This window comes from Podarcis liolepis (assembly GCF_965112155.1).
Source record: "Podarcis liolepis genome assembly, chromosome: 6".
NCBI lineage: Eukaryota > Metazoa > Chordata > Lepidosauria > Squamata > Lacertidae > Podarcis > Podarcis liolepis.
Window position 1 is genome coordinate 61,037,916 of NC_139559.1, and position 15,289 is coordinate 61,053,204.

The 15,289-nt window shown below is 41.4% G+C and overlaps 1 protein-coding gene across 1 annotated transcript in view; it reads right to left on the reverse strand.

The window, feature by feature from the left end:
- KANK4 (KN motif and ankyrin repeat domains 4) overlaps positions 1 to 14,822 on the reverse strand; it is a 60,291-nt gene extending 45,469 nt beyond the window's left edge. The window contains exons 1-2 of the mRNA XM_083510260.1: positions 14,704 to 14,822; positions 6,979 to 7,047 (exon numbers count right to left, since the gene is read on the reverse strand). The gene's annotated coding sequence lies outside the window, so the exon portion shown is untranslated. The remainder of the gene's footprint in view (positions 1 to 6,978; positions 7,048 to 14,703) is intronic.
- Between the last annotated feature and the right edge of the window lie 467 nt (positions 14,823 to 15,289).

Genomic DNA, 15,289 nt, shown 5'->3' on the forward strand with positions numbered 1-15,289 from the left:
TTTTAAAAAAATCTGTCCTATTGCCAGGCAATAGTACACACTTAAATAAATCAGAATATGAAAACAAGCACTGTTTGCACCCAACACAACACACGGTTCACACACTTACACTGAGAATCTGACAAGACATGGCCTTGCTTGGGCTTGTGTTGTTCCAGCAATGCAAATGAGACTGTTAGGTATGCACTCTGTTTTGCTCTTTGGCCTTCTGTCTGCTCCTGGACAGGAGACACTTGGCAGTCGTATAGCAGTGCTCTCATTAATGCAAGATCAGGTTCCCAGACACACCAAGTCCCACTCATCAATCTTTCTCCTTATACTGAAACCAGCAATGCAATGCTACTCCGGTGCTAAGAGCAAGATGCCCTAGAAGGGGCAAATTCATCCTTCCCAACTTGTTTCTCAGCAATAAACTATTTATGGCTAAAAATACGTTTTCTTTTCTCTTCTGCAAATGTGCTCCTGAGTCAATCCACCCAAGATAGTTTCACAAGATATACAGCATTAGTTGGCCCAGTTATGCAACAAAGGTACTATTTCCTAGACTTAGGTGTTGCTGGTGTTCTTGCAAATTGAACATGTGAGGTTAGATTGCTATGCAAGCTGCAGGAATCAAAGAGCAAAGCTTAATAAAACAGAAACCAAAGATAGTAGAACCTGAGGCTCTTGAGCCTACAACCCTCAGATTGTCATGAACTGGCAGGACGATGGTGAGGAGGAGGAGGAGGAGGAGGAGGAGGAGGAATATCCTGGCGAGGGATGAGGCTGGGACTGGGACAAACCAGAGCAAGCAGGGGATAGGGAAGGAAGGACTTTACTCACAAGGTGATGTAGGACGGCAAGGGGATGGCTGTCAGTGCACAGGAACCGGAGCAGCAGGACCCATCATGAACACTGGGCTCTGAGGTGTAGGGAGCAGCAGGAGTGGCGCTGTAAGAGGCTGAGGTAGGCAGTAGCCCACAGCCCAGCTCCCTAGTTGGCCAGGTGGGGCTCGCTAACTCTGGGAGGAAGTGTGTGATAGGCTCAGAACAGGTGAGGGTCACCTGCCTCATCAAGCCCAGATGCTGCGATGCTGCAATCAGCATGCAAAGTGCAAAGAAGGAAGCAGAGCTGAGGTGCTGTGTCTGCTTAGCTGCCCATGTTGAGGCACTTTGGCTTGGATGCTCCTGGATTTCTCTGGGGTTCTGCTTTGGGTTTGACTGAACTGTATGGTGATTGTGGAACTTCACACTTGGCTACTTGGACCTGGACTGTGTTTCCTGGACTTTGGACTTGGCTTGTGTGGCTGCATGACCCCCGGATTTTGGACTTAGGATGCAACATTTTGACTTGCTGCCAGGTAGGTCAGGGGTTCAAGACACAGATTAAGAGTCTGATGCTTTACCGACTGAGCTATCATTATGCTTTTTAAAAAATGCAAGAAAGTGAGAGTTTAGGATTGAGAATAAAGTAGCCATTTGCACTAGTTTGCAGAGGACAGGGTTGTTACTGAAGGATTGTCTGACCCAAGTCTGGTTTAAATATAATTCATCAGAAAAAAAAGGAGAGCAGGGTCATTGAAGTTGTCCATCAACAGCTGGCACCTAGACAACAAACTGAACAGGCAGGCAGTCTCTCTCTCTCTCTCTCTCTCTCTCTCTCTCTCTCTCTCTCTCTCATGGTAGATGCTAATTGTATTCAAATCTGTGTCTTTTTTTCCCTTAGACATAAATGACCACCCTAAGTATTATATTCAGAAAGAGAAGAAATATTGTCAGTTTGGGAGTAAATCATACAGGGGTTTACTTACAACAGAGAATAACTTGGGATATTCATGTGTTGTTGTTTTTAAAAATTAAAATTAAAAAGCTGTTTCCTTCATTTTTCAAGCTATGAGCAATACACTTGCAATGACCAATGAGCATTTTTCAATTTTTTAAATATACAGCCAATTCCAGATGCTTCAGAGGTAGTATGCAATATAATTTGTGTGGTTTATCTCCAGCTTTTGGCTATCTGAGATTTATATTTATTCAAGGATAAGATCAGAGGATTTGAGCCACCACCTCTGCTGCTTGGTGAATGTGCAAAAAAGGAAAAAGATTATAATCTGAAATGTTAATGGAGAAAACAAAAAGTGAACATTGCTTGAGAAGGTATAGTGGATGTTTCATACATCTCAAGCTGGCTGGATTTAACACTGATTTTCACTTCTAGTCTGGAGAAATAACAGCAGCAGAGGTGTAAATTTGAACTGAAGCACTGACAAATATTTGACATCAATAACATTTTCTGACTACACCTACAGTTACTCAGGTTTAGCTGCTGTAAGGCTGTATATGCAATACTGGCTTAAAATGCAGCTAGCCCTTTATTTCACAATTTGGTTGGGGGCAGAGAATGCATCCATACTCCCAACATAAGATTGTGAAGCTCTGTACACACAGTTAGCTACAATCCACATCTGTCATGGAAAATACTGTGTTCTGATGAATTTCCCCCCAAACCAGCTTTGATCTGATTTGAAAACTTCAGCCATATAAGGACATCCATACCCATTCTCTACCCACTGGTGTGGGCAGTATTAAGTAGTGGGTGGACATAGCAGACGACACAGAGATTTCTCCATGTAGTTCTTTATAAGTAAGCTGGGACTGAAGTGAACAGCAAACAGCTCAGCCGGCCTGCTTTTATAGGCAGCCGGCTGTCAACATTGTACCAACAGCAGCCCAGAGTTTCCCGCCTAAATTAGCTTACCTGGACCTGAGTGAAAACTATATACACAATACCCCCTGGTGGCTAGGGTGAGTACTTCAATACATAACAGGCAAACATCAGGTGACTTAGAAATACAACCATACTGACTTCACTGTGTTTTTAGCCAGTAATGTGTGCACAGTCAGCATTTCAAAATAAACTACAGGGTAGATACAGGATAGCTATGGGTTGTGGTTAACATTGATTTTTAATTTTTAAAAAATATTATTTATTTATTAAACTTCTATACCACCCCTCATCCAAAGATCACAAGAACACAAAAATGCATACCATAGTAATCAACAAAAACAAGATCCCTTCTCTCCCCCCTCCCAATTTAAAAGGCCCTAGATTGTTTAATTAGTCAAAGGCCTGAGAGAAGAAGAATGTTTTTGCCTGGCGCTTAAAATTAGGGTTGCCATATGTCCTCTTTTTCATGGGTATGTAAAATGAGAGTCACCATAGCGATCCAGATCTAAAAGTAGAAGTCAGCAAAGGTGTCCCTCTTTTTTTACTCTTCAAAATATGGCAACCCTACCTAAATATACGTAACGAAGCTGCCAGGTGAGCCTCCCTTGGGAGAGCATTCCACAAGTGAGGAGCCACCACAGAAAAGGCCCGTTCTTGTGTTTCCACCCTCCAGACTTCTTGTGGAAGAGGCACACAAAGAAGGGCTTCGGATGATGGCCACAGTTTCTGAGTCAGTTCATATGAGGAGAGGCTGCAAAGTAAATGGGTATGTGTAGCACAGCCTAATTGTCCTTATTTTTCAACGTCCTCAAGGGCAGATTCTCAGGCATCCTTTTCCAATATAGAAGAAAGATGGGAAGAATAATGCGAGTGATTATTTTTCTTCTGAAACATGCATTGAGAACTTGCCATGTTGAGCAGATGGGGCAGAGAGCGGGAAGGGTGGTGGCAGTACAGTACACCTTCTCACAAGGCCATCCTTACCTTATATTTTATGATAGTTCTAAGATGAGTATTAATCCATGAGTCAGATAAAGCAGTATTTCATCAAACAATGCTAGCAGGCAATGCAATGTGAATTGGAGGTTAAGGCTGAGTCCCACGCCTGCACTTAGGCAGTATTTCACCTTTAATGAGATTACCTTCCAAGACCCCTGGGGCCTAAAGAAATTAGTAGCATTTAGTGATCTTCTTCAGCGATAGCTCTGTCTTTTGAAAATTAAAATTGATTCTTATTGTCTTGACATGTGAAGATCCAGAATGTGCACTTTGACCTTGTATGTCTAGGGGAGCTGACAGCAGATGTGGAAGCAAAAGCTCTTATATCACCATGAGCAGATTGTGTGTCTCAGGGCCCCAAACGCAGAGGAGGGTGATAGAAAATGGGTACGCTCTACCAGGTTCTAGGGGAGCGCAGCTTGGGCTGCAAGCCCATTACTGTGAAGAGAAAAATTGAGGCTCAATGGTAAACCTTGCTTGAGAATAAGTATTCAAATTCCCCCCACCCCGTATTTCCAGCATCTTAGCTGGCGGAGAGAGGAGAAGGAAGTTTAAAAAAGAAAGGAAAGGAAGTGGGATGAGGCTGGATGTTTTGAATGTGGGAGGAAAAAGGGAAGGAAGTGGGTTGGTTTGGATAGATTGTGCATAAAAAGAAGTAGGGTCCATCTGTTAAAAAGTGGGATGGCCTGCTGTTGTCCTTCAAGCATTGCCTGCATCCGTATGGGGTGTCCAGCTCTTGTGAGATTGTCTGGAGCCAATTTGCTTGCACGATATGCAACCAACGCAGACATGGCCAGCTACGAATATAATATCAGGCAGTCAGAAATGCAAAGAGCACAAGTAATGGGAACTAAAATAGACTAATCAATCCTTCCGTTTTTCAAATAGACCAGGATTGGAAGGGTGCCTTTGTCTGTTTAACTGCTGTTTTTGTTCCACACAATCATTTTCCTCTATAATGCACTGACATGAAGAATGTGCTTTTCCCATCACAAATGCAGTTAGGAGCAAACCTGATCTATTTTTGCTTTAAAAGTTGTGTTTGAGGGCCATTCAAATCAAAGTCGGGTAGGTTATAAAAAGAAAGAAAGCCAAAATAATATACACTGAAAAGAGAGCTTCTGACTATCATATTTAGAGCTAATACTTTTTCTTACTCCACGTCACGTTGGCAGGTAACCCTGAAGGATTTTCAGTTTGACTTGCTTATTTGAATATCTGGTAATATTTAATTTGTAGGATAATGTTTTCTTGGCACATCTGTGTTCTCTCTCTGACTCTGGAAGACTGTGGTCTGTATGTGTAAGTGGATTTAGGAGGAACTAGTGCCCCAGTCTTGTTAGAGAGATACTTCCAACAATCCAGTCTTGTGTGAAAACATTCACAAGCCAACTCTCAAAAGACCAGAAACTGTCTAACTTTATTTATTCTAGGTAAGCCTTGCAATCAATAATTTTATTTTTCCTTCCGCTTGTGGACTTGGATAGCTTTTAAAGCATTGTGAAGTTCTTCATGTAAACTTACTGCCAAACCAATTTACCTGGAGTTGCCAAGCTTTAAAAACCATGTGAGCTGTTGTGTGTATACACCAAATGTGTATACATCACACATTATATGTGTATATACCATATATTTAAAGCACATTACCCTGAAAAAGAATGCCAAGAACTGTAGTTTACCCCTCACAGAGTCATCAGCACCCTTAAACTACGGTTCCCAAGATTTATGAGGTATTTGCTTTAAATGTGTGTAATGTATACAGCCATCAGCCATGTAAACACCATACAAATAGTGCTATGCACTTAGAAGAACGCAGTGTAACTCTGGAATGTGAGGGTTCTTTCCTATACAGTTGTACCTTGGATACTGAACGCTTTCCAATTCAAACGTTTTGGCTCCTGAACGCCGCAAACCCGGAAATGAGTGTTCCAGTTTGCAAACGTTCGTTGGAACCCAAACATCCGACACAGCTTCCGATTGGCTGCAGGACTTTCGAGGTACAACTGTATTTGCAACCCTCAGCCTCCAAACTTTTGCATATACTTCAGTGGGATTAATTCAGAGCAAGTGTTTCAATGCTATGTTTTAAAATCCTTCTTTTAGGAAAAATGAGTTTATATTTCTCCCAAAGTCATTTTCAATTGCCTTTGTTTTAGTTCCATTTTCCAGCTCGCAATTTATTTTCATCTGGTGCTCAGCGTGCAAAGGTTTAAGATTAAGGCTGTGCATATTTCCGTCTAAAAACAGAATGAAAAATTAAGCAATATTTTGCAGGCAGACGTAGCTATTGATAGATGTCTCGGAGAAATTGGAAACCAGCATGCTGTACCTCAGCCAGACAGAGTGATATTTATATTTGTTATAAAAAGCTATTTCATGAGGAGCATGTATTAAACTGAGCACATGGCTATACCGTTCAGAATTGGCTGAAGAATCTGAAGTGCAGTTATAACGAAGTCCCACTAATTTCAGTAGAACTTTCACCAGTTAAAATGCATTTAAGATGACACATTGTGAGCTGCAACCTTAAATGTACTTGTTAGGGAGTAAAGCATGGCCGATAATCGGGGATAATGGGAGTTATAGCCCAACAACATCTGGCCACAGCTTTCCCATTCCTGCCCTAGTCTAAGAGTCATGGCTAGCTACCAATACTTTGGTCAATGCTTTCCTATCTTTGTGCTTTTTTACATTATAGTTTATAAATACAAAACCAACAGCTTATAAAGTACGTGGAGAATAACAGTAGCAAATACAAAAAGATGTATGACAAAAAGAGCAGAAGGAAAAACTAGTGTTACTGTCTTCTCTTGCTTCCTTGAGTGGTGAGAAGTTCCAGGGGCAGCACTATGGGATTCATTTTAATTTTGACAAGAGACCACTGCAGACAAATGGTGCCTTTGTAGTATTCCTTCCAATTATAAATATACAAGCACAACACAGTGGAGGCAGACAGGTGCTCCTTTAGTGGGCAACACAGCTGCTAATTCTGCATGATTCCCAGAGAGCAGCTGCTGCTGCTGCTGCTGCTGCCCTCTCCAAGGCTGCAACACCTCTGCTTAGCTAACTCCAGCTGCCTCTTCTCAAAATTCTAACTGGAAAATGCTTTATTTTACCTAGCACAGTCCTTGCACTGCGCTGTCTCCGATTCCAACCCAATTGGGGATTTTCCCATTCAGGGAACCATCCACTGGTACTGAGAACTGTTAAGGTTCTTAAGTCTCTGACAACTACTATGTGACAGTTCAGACAACTCATCGTGGGAAAACTCACCTAACGTCATTGCCCCTTCCAAACGAGGCTTGGCTGCCATTACTGAAATGGATCACACTTGCAAGTTTCCTGAGGAAAAGAAAATTAGACAAGTTAACAAGAATTAAGAGCACACAGGATAAATAATATATTTAGAAATGCGTCTCTCTTCCTTCAGGTCAGATTCCCTTTAGTGAATGAAAGACAGCATGTACCCCTTCCACAAAGCCGTTGCCCCAAACTCAGGTACATGCTTGCACAAGATCGATTTTTCTTCAGATAGCAAGCTTCTGTTCTGTCACTCACCAACATAAATTAGAATTTCTCCGACAATGGGCTCTCCTCATTATGTCATCAAATTTCTAAAATGGAATTTCACTAACAAGTAAGGTTCTGGAGGTCCATTCTTAACCCTGAAACTGTTCTTAACCTGAAGTACCACTTTAGCTAATGGGGCCTCCCGTTGCGTCACCACACAATTTCTGTTCTCATCCTGAAGCAAAGTTCTTAAATGAAAGTACTATTTCTGGGTTAGCGGAGTCTGTAACCTGAAGCATCTGTAACCTGAAGCGTCTGTAAGCTGAGGTACCACTGTACAGGCATTCAGCAATCAACTTGTTTTTTCCCCTCTCAGCTGATCTTGACTATACAAATGCTTGGCATTTAAAACCTGCAGGACATTTATTCCTAAGTTCTGTAATGTAGCCTCAAGCCCAACCCTTCTGCTGTAGAGAGGTTATAAAAAATAATAACCCTTCTAAAAAAAACCACCACTGCAAAAATACATTTCCTCCTATTGGTCACAAAAAGTTTTATTTGTCTGTGAATTCTGCTTAGGCTTCCTTTCAAAATGCCAGTGTAGTTCCAGGTGTGTTTTTTTAGATGTTACTTTCCCAACAGCATCTTTTGTCATTGTTGACAGGTACGTTTATTTTTGTTCTAATAGAGGAATTCTCACCAGTCTCAAATATGAGGATTCAGAAAGATGATGATGATAATAATAATTTATTATTTATACCCCATCCATGTGCCTGGGTTTCCCCAGCCACTCTGGGCGGCTTCCAACAAAGTATTAAAATACAGTAATCCAGTAATAAAATACAGTAAAGATAGCGTACGCTATTCAAATTATTAAAAATCTGTTTATGGTCAGCCAACGCTATTTACTTGATGACTTGTACTTCTGTTTGTGGAACAAATTTGTGTTAGTAGAGACTCCTGCTTAGGGTTGCCATATTCCCAAAAGTGAAATGGGGAGAAATGTGACTCTAGGCATATATTCATGAAAGTTCCAGTAAAATTGTTTCCCATTAAGGTGATTATTTGCGGGGGTCTTTCTATCCTAGGCCCAGAAATGGGGGGTGGGGAGAAAAATGTTCCTTATTACTGGCAATAAAGAGTCAAGGTGCACCAGGATTTCTTCACATTGTGAACTCTCAGCTGTCGTGTGTAGGGAATTCCAGAAGCATCTCCATCACTCAGAAAGCAGAACCCTGACTGGCAGTGGGCCAGGATCCAAAACTAATTCCTTAAGCCAGGTTGCCTTTTCACTTGCTTCTTTTGAAACAGCAGCCCCTAATACCACATGACAAACTACATTTAAAATTGAAGGGTCTTGCTGAAACAGTGTGTGCTACTACATCGGGATAAGATTGAATCTCGGAACCAAACTATTGAATGCACTTGCATTGTCTGAAACATGGTGGTGCTCTATTTTTTTGTTATCATCTTTTCTGTTTAGTTCAAGCTATACGATTGGGTTAGCTTGCTTGTATCATTTTATACTATGTTTCATTTAAGTTGTTAAATTACATTAGTGTTGTATTGTTTTTATACAAATCCAGGTTAGTTTTTTGTATTTATTGATAATATGTTTATGTACTTCTGTTTCTAATACATTCTTGGAATCAATTTTATTGTTTATATGTTGTGAGCCACTTTGGGCACAGTTTTGTAGAAAAGTGGAATATAAATAAACAGATGATGATGATGATAAGTTGTTTAAAGGAAGAGGTGTCCACTGGCTTAGAATAATGTACTAGCCCTTTAGATCCTGGTCACGGCTGCATACCCTCCAACATTTCTCCAATGAAAATAGGGGCATCCCATTCCACAATGTTAATTTTACTATTTATACCAGCACATCTTACAGAGTTGCCCCAGCCACTCTGGACAGCTTCCAGCATATATAAAAACATAATAAAACACTTTAAAAACTTCCCTATACAGGATTGCCTTCAGATGGCTCAGGGCTTAGAAAATTCCATACCCTCCAACATTTATCCAATGAAAATAGGGACATCCTAAGGAAAAGTGGGACATTCTGAGATCAAATCAGAAACCGGGACGGCTTCTCAAAATCAAGGATGTCCCTGGAAAATAGGGACACTTGGAGGGTCTGTGGCTGTTAGAGCAATCCTATACATGACTATACTGTACGCAAAACTCAGAGAAACCAAACCTACATAATTTGCCCATTCCTGGCTATCATGCACTTGATTCGTCTGAGAGATTACTGAGAAAATGTGTGTATCTTTTTTTGATGTACAACTGAAGTGTGCCTCTAATTTACTTTAATGCGAGGACTATGCTGCAGTTAGGGACGCGGGTGGCACTGTGGGTTAAACCGCAGAGCCTAGGACTTGCCGATCGGAAGGTCGGCAGTTCAAATCCCTGCAACGGGGTGAGCTCCCGTTGCTCAGTCCCTGCTCCTGCTAACCTAGCAGTTTGAAAGCACGTCAAAGTGCAAGTAGATAAATAGGTACCACTCCGGCGGGAAGGTAAATGGCGTTTCCGTGCACTGCTCTGGTTCGCCAGAAGCGGCTTAGTCATGCTGGCCACATGACCCGGAAGCTATATGCCGGCTCCCTCGGCCAATAAAGCAAGATGAGCGCCGCAACCCCAGAGTTGGCCACGACTGGACCTAATGATCAGGGGTCCCTTTACCTTTTTATGCTGCAGTTATCCAGTTTGAAAAATGCTGTTCTGTAGTATTAGTACAGTATTGCAAATTAGGCAAGTGCCCTTACTATTTTGTTTTACCACCATGCATACTATTTAACAGCTGGTTCTTGTCTTATAAATTGTAGACCGTTACATGAAACAAAACTTCCTGCATTAGCAGAACTCTAGGAGCAAAACAATCTGAAGGCATTTGATCAGAAATTAGGCTACTCTGCCAAAGACAAATGGATTTTGTCACTCTGGCACTTCAGGAAAATCAGAGCATTTTGCAGTCTTTCCAGCTGTGCGGTCTCTACCTAGTGTTGAGGCCTCAGAAGGGAGGTTAATAAAGGAACATATGGTATGTGTACAATTTGCACAGTGTCCACCATAATTTTGACAATGCAGGAAGCCTATTAGATTTATAGGTTTAATGTTGAAATACCCTGGGGCCGAAGTAGGATTTTAAATAGGCTGGGGTTTCCATGGTTTATGTGAAGCAGAGAAATAACTAAAGGTTGCAGGAGACTCTTGCAGGGGTAATGCTTTGTAATGGAGACTCCTTTCAGCTCCTTAAAGATTCTGCCTCCCGGAAAGCTGTGCTTTTCAAGTGCTGTGTGTGGTTATTTTTGGCAAAGTATATGGGGAGCTTTTGGTTTTCCAAGTGCAGTTATTTTTGCAGACTGCAGTTATAAAGTTTATAGAATTAGAGCTGGTTTAATCTTATCCATCCATACATTTTTCATTGCACATACCGTAAGCAGGTTTGCTCCCTCCACCACCTGCTTTCTGATGCTGTGCAACAATTTCTGCTTGTGCAATGGGACTCCCCACGCATGCATCACACCCTCCTCAGAGTGTTAGGGGAACTCCTAGAACCGATTGAGGGGATACACAAGCAAAAATCCTTGCCCTGTTAGAATGAGTGACTTAGCACTACATGGGATTCCACCCTATTTGTATACAGTGGTACCTCGGGTTATATACGCTTCAGGTTACAGACTCCGCTAACCCAGAAATAGTGCTTCAGGTTAAGAACTTTGCTTCAGGATGAGAACAGAAATTGTGCTCCGGCGGCGCGGCAGCAGCAGGAGACCCCATTAGCTAAAGTGGTGCTTCAGGTTAAGAACAGTTTCAGGTTAAGTACGGACCTCCGGAACGAATTAAGTACTTAACCCGAGGTACCACTGTATTTTATCAGGAATAATTTCATATCTGAAAATGCTGATACTTTTTTTATATTTCAACTGAAACCTCTGTCCTGCAGCTTCTAGTGTGCTAGGCTTAGGAAAGCCAAATGAACTTTTTTACACAGGACAAGCCCTCTATTTGAAAGACTGTCAGGGGATAGTTTTCTATTTGAAAGGTTCTCTAGCCCAAATGTGGTTTAAAGATAATTATAAGAAGGGAAGCCTTAGTGGTTAGCACCTGGACAGCCGTGGTGACATGTACTCTGTTTCTATTACAGAAATTATTTCTGCATTTGCATCTCTCAATAAGTAAATTGGTACATGCAAATTGTATTCGAAACTACATCTTTTGGGGTGATGTGTACTCTGTCTCCATTGATTCTGGAATAAGATATATGCATGCAACCTGAATGAACACATGTGAAACTAACATAGACCAGAAATAGATTGATATGTCTACCTCTATTGCACACAATTGTATATGTTACCATTGGTACTACCTTCTTACTTAAGTATATCACCTTGAAGCAAGTTTTAGGGTTTACTCTGAATCTTTTTTTCCTAACTAAACTGCAAATACAAGGTCAAGAAACCCCTGATAAACCTTTACTTTTTAAAAGTATTTACCTTTTCTACAAACCGCACCCAAGGTAAGCATTTTAGTTCTTAGCTTCTATATTTAAAAAATGAAATTGACACTCAGGATCAGTCTTACATTGTGTAGCATGATGGTATGTGAATCTGATGTATCTGTTTCATATTGAATATGAAATATTTACAAAGCTACATCCTCATCTTATGGGGGATTTCATTTTCCTTATATAAATCCTGTCAGTGAAAAGGAGTTGCAAAAAACAGAAGCCCTTATAAGAAACAATGTCTGTGTAATATGAAAGCCATCTTATGAGTAAAGTGGGGGGAAGCATAACTCAGGGCTTCTGAAGATGTGTGTGTGTGTGTGTGTGTGTGTGTGTGTGTGTGGTCCATCTTAAATGGAACAAGCCTGTGTTCCCCAGATGTTCACTTTGTCTTGCCTTTGACAGGTTTACAATACTGTATTTAGTTCTTTTTTCTATTGTAAAATAAAGGTGCCATTTCATCACTCCGTTGTGTTGTATAGAACTCTTTAAAAGCACAGAATGTCAGAGAAGTCACTGAAGACCTTCAGCAACCCATGTTCTGAAAGGAATAACTTATCTCTTCCAGAACTCCAGAGGGCCAATTCACTATTTACACAGTGTTTTTCCCAGTGAGCATTCTAGGGTTATCTAATGCACAGCCTGTGACTATCCAGTCCCAAAAGTTTTTTTGGGGGGGTGACTCCTCAATTTGTCATTTAAAAAATGCTGCAACAACAACAGCAATAATGATGATGATGCAGCTGCTTCAGTGGGTTATATGTTGTGATGCCAAGAACACTCCAAAAAAAGTCTGTGTTTTTGTTAAAGTGCTGAATGCTCCTATATGTCCCATGCTGTGATGTCAAGTTTTTTTTTGTGGCCCTCCAAGGCCCCCACCCTAACTTGTCTATTAAATTGTTTCTTTCTGAATGCTCTCATGTGCTTGCCCTGTTTTGATGCCAAAATTACATTTACTGACCACTCCTGTGTCCCCTGCAATGATTCTGATACTATAACTTTTTAATGACTACCCCTTCTTCCTCCACCTCCTCCTTTGGTGATCACTCATAGCCGAGTAAGATTGTCCTCCAAGAACATGGTCTTAACAGTGAGTCCTTAAGTGACTCTGGAGGCCAATTCTAGATCCACATGTCCTTCCACAGTGGGTACATAGGTTTCCAGGCAAGAGTTGAGGGTTTGCCAAATGTGCCTTCCTCTTAGCTCATTTCTCCTTTTTGCCCTGAGTTCATGCTTCCTCGAAGTACATGACACCTTTGGTAAAGGCTGTTCTCCAATTGGAGCACTTGCAGGCTAGTGTTTCCCAGTTATCAGTGCTTATGTTACATTTTTTTAGATGTGCCTTGAGAGCGTCTTTAAACCTCTTTTGTTGTCCACCAGTATTTCGCTTTCCATTCTTGAGTTGGGAATAGATTAGTTGCTTTGGAAGACAATAATCAGGCAGCCACACAACATGACCAGTTCAACAAAGTAGTTGTTGAAGAATCATTGCTTCAACAATGGTGATATTTGTTTCTTCCAGTACACTGGCATTAGTTCAGCTGTCTTCCCACCCAAGTGATGTGTTAATTTTTCGGAGACACAGTTGATGGAATCTTTCGAGGAGCTGGAGATGGCGTTTCTAAGTGGTTCATGTTTCACGAGCGTACAGTAAAGTTGGTAGCACATTAGCTTTGTATGACTACCCCAATCCCCTCATGAGTGTATCATTTAAAAACAATGAATTCCTATGTTCCAACCATACAAGTATTTATATGCCACTCCCAATCCATGCCGAATGGTAGCAAAATTCCAGAGGGTTCCAGGTGCTCATCCAGGGTTGTGATCCATGCTGTCAGTGTATGTTAGGTATGAATGAGAAAAAAGAAAGTAAGTCCTGAGATGCAGGGTAGATACCCCCTTTCAACTTTCCCTGTTCCACAACATTTAGTTCCAGTAAAAAAATAATAATAGTAAGCTGAGGGACATAGTGTGATGATTCTGGCTGCGGTTTTAAATACAGTACACACACAATATGAGCACCATCTAGTGGACACAGTGAATATCTGTTTAAACAAACTCCCATATCCAGTTCCTACCTTTTTGTCTTTGATATACTGTACCATTCTTCCTATTCAAGGAACCCCTCACAAAGGATATACTATTTTCTCGATGCATGATATTGGAGTTTACACTTGTCAGAAATGACTGGGTCATAAAAGACACCCCCCAAAAAAAACCCCAACAACCCAAACTAGGGGCCCATTAGATTCATGTTTTGCTTAAAATGGAACAAAACAGGTTATGACTACACATCACGTGTTCTAACACTAAGCAGCTTTCCTCATCCTGGTGCCCTCCAGTTTGCTGAGGTTGATGCGACTTGTAGTCCAAGACATCTGGAATACACCAGGTTGGGGAAGGCTGCCCTAGACCAAAGTAATTTCATCAATGCATCAAAGCAAAGGGATTTTCAGTTGGTGCTCCAGTGCTCCAGTTATCAGATTCACCTGCCGTCCCTTAATTTGGCAAAATACAAGCCCAAGTCAAAATTTTGAAAATACAGTGGTACCTCGGGTTACATACGCTTCAGGTTACAGACTCCGCTAACCCAGAGAACAGAAATCGTGTGGCGGCAGCGGGAGGCCCCATTAGCTAAATTGGTGCTTCAGGTTAAGAACAGTTTCAGGTTAAGAACGGACCTCCGGAACAAATTAAGTACTTAACCTGAGGTACCACTGTAGTATAAGGCAGTGTTATCTGATAACTTTCTATTTACCTTTTGAAAAGGCTTTCCTATTCAATTCTGATATCAGTCCCCACCCGAACCTATGTTGATCAAACTATTCTGTTGATCTTCGCACTATTATATCAACTGTTTGCCCCAGCAACGTTCCTCACTAAAGTTTCTATGCCTTAACAGTCTGCATGGCACAGAAATGGCCAACTGAACATTCCCCACAACAAGGCTGTGAAAGGGAAATACTGGGACTTACTATACATTCGTTTTCTTTAGGGGATGAAGGGTATCCTTGGATATATGGGATCCAATGCCATCCACCTGAGAGTTCTCAAATAACTCAAATGTGAAATTGCTGATCTTCTAAAAGGTGAGAAGATTGTGGGTCTTCGATTCTAAACACTTATAAAACATCCTGCCAATCCAACTTCAAATACAGGTCAGGACACTGTTATCTCCCTATTGCTGGGGCCTGAATGTTGAGACCTGTGAGGGAATGGCTAGTCACAAACAAAATCCGATTAATACTGAAGATTAATTCCTGAGACCGAAAGAGAAATTTACAACAATCCTGCAAAGTAGTACAGTGTTGAAGTCCCTCCGACTCCCTGGTGGTAGAAAGGCAAGGCTGGGTGAACGGCTTGCGAAGCTGATCGTAGCAGCAGCCCCGGTGGAAGGAGGGAGTAGCTGTCTGCACTGGAGGCAAGTTGTGTAATCAAAGCCATCGCCCTAATCCTGTTTTCCTCCTTCTTCCCTGACCCAAAGCAGTTTTATGAGGGCATATTCCAGCCCACGGGGATCTTTTCAGTCTTACTACTACCAATGTGTCGGCTTCCTTTCAC